The following is a 2,145-nucleotide window of genomic DNA, read 5'->3' as shown; positions in this document are numbered from 1 at the left end:
GGTGTAGTAGTGCCCACACGTTCCTGCTTAGCCCAACACCAGGATCTCGGGATCCCAGCCTGCAACTTCCCCTTCGAAACCCCCCGAAGATGAACCACTGACACACGTTGATGCAAACAGAGGCCAAAATAGGGAAGGATGAAGAGACTCGGCCCAACACGTGCGGTCTGTGGCAGAACCGAGCGCTGAAGCTTGCTCAGCCTCAGCCGGGAGCCGCTCCCTACATGTGTGTCACAAACACACTTCGGAGCAAGGCACCTCAGCTCCCTGATCCTGCCAGCTCCCAAAACCCCACTGTGGCCTCTGCTCACCCTCCCTCACCTGCACCTACATTACCCATAGACCGGTTTGGGTTGGAAAGGACCTCAAGATCATCCAGTTCCAACCCCGTGCCGTGGGCAGGGACACCTCACCCTAGAGACCAGGCATTCACTAACCCCTCTGTCACGCCAGCTCCCCCGGGCACGGGGCAGAAGAGGCAGCCATGGTTCCTTAGGAAAGAAGGAAGAGTAATTGCAGGGTGAGCAGTCTCCTGGGAGAGCCACTGCCATGAGAACACAAAACCACTCCAAAACCACACAACTGCATTCAACCCCCCCCCAAGGCACACAGACCTCCCTGCCCCGTTTGCTGCTGCCGGGAATGTGTTGCAAGAAGGCCCCATGTCCAGAATAACTCCTGCTTCCCACATGGCCTCACTGCTTAAAGGACACAGCCCGGCTGGAGCGGTGCCCCCAGCAGCACAGGACGTGTTCGCAGCCTCCTGCTCCCTGTGCAGGGCTCCCGCTCCCTCCTCGGCAGTGCCGCACACCAGGACACGTATTTCCCTCCGGGAGCAGGAACACGAGTGGCAGCACCTTCCAGCACACACGTCACTCCGCTGCTGGCTGCACCTCCTGGGGGAAGGACCGAGGTTATCTGTGTTTGGTTTTCCAGCCTTTGTGCTTCTTGCCTTCGCCACCCAGCCAGCCAATTCCTGCTAGGTCCTGCCCAGCGCCACGGTCGAGCTGCTCTCACCCCAAAAGCCATGTGGGAGCAAACTGGGAGCACAGGAGAGGCGAGTGCTCCACAGGGATGAACTGGGACCGCTTCTCAATGGGAAAAACTGGTTTGCAGTCAATAAAAATCTCCCTAACACTCCTGCCAGCTTGGTAAGACAAGGTGACCATGTCCAGCTCCCAAGGGCACGGACAGAAGCTGCTCAGCTGTGTCATAGAATCCCAGACTGGTTTGTGTTGGAAGGGACCTTAAAGTTCCTCCAGCTCCAACCCCTGCCCCGGGCAGGGACACCTTCCACTAGAGCAGGTTGCTCCAAGCCCCTGTGTCCAACCTGGCCTTGACCCTTCAGGCAGAACCACAACCCTCTGTGCTTGAGGCCAAGGCTCCTGTGGATGGAGCCTCCTCTCCCCAGGAAACCACGGTGGGTCCTGGTTCCAACCCCCTGAGCTGCGGAGCCCCTTCCACTGCACTGAGGTGTCCTGGAGGGGCACAGCTCTGCCCCCAAGCAGGGGACATCCCAGTTCAGTGCTCACAGCAGAGCAGGGCAGGAGGGAGAATCCGCCTGGAATACTTCTCCAACACAGGGGCATTCCAGGCTGTGCTTCCCTTAAGGTCACATCTAAGCAGGCGAGTCAGGCTCTCCTCAGCCTATTTTTAGCCATTCTGATTCTTTTGCTGCTCTTGCATCCATGAATCCTTTGCCACGACTTCCCTTTGCAGTATCTAGCACTCAATGAGGAAGCAACACGCTTCCCAGCGGGATGAGCTGGGGGTCACCAGCATCACTGTGAAAGCAACATCAGCACTAGTCAGCCCCTGGGCTGCCTTTGTAAATGACCCTTTAAAGGAGGCTGGGCTGGAAGCTGGTGCTGCTGTAACTGCCAGAGCAAGACACGGGTGTTCCTGGAGCAAGGAATAAAAGCCATGTCTGGGGAAGGAAAACAAGGAGATTTGTGCAGACATCAGCAGCTTGCTCACTGCAAAGAGCAGGACCCATGGGCTCCTGCCAGCTTTCTTAACCTGAGATGTTACACAACATGGCTCTGCGGGCGTTCAGTAGGTCTCGAAGGTCTCCCTGGATCCTGCAGAGAGCAAAGCTCCCTGCAGACACTGGTGCCCACACTGTGGCTCCAGGGGGACACCCAG

At 57.7% G+C, this 2,145-nt stretch overlaps 1 protein-coding gene across 1 annotated transcript in view; it reads right to left on the bottom strand.

Annotated features, from left to right (window-relative positions):
• The window catches only part of SLC41A1 (solute carrier family 41 (magnesium transporter), member 1), a 15,031-nt gene that overhangs the window by 10,295 nt on the left and 2,591 nt on the right, over positions 1 to 2,145 (bottom strand). The gene's annotated exons all lie outside the window — the stretch shown is intronic.

The sequence above is a fragment of the Nestor notabilis genome, unplaced genomic scaffold, assembly GCF_000696875.1.
Source record: "Nestor notabilis isolate BGI_N333 unplaced genomic scaffold, ASM69687v1 scaffold17363, whole genome shotgun sequence".
Taxonomy (NCBI): domain Eukaryota; kingdom Metazoa; phylum Chordata; class Aves; order Psittaciformes; family Psittacidae; genus Nestor; species Nestor notabilis.
This window is presented reverse-complemented; position numbering and strand designations above follow the sequence as displayed.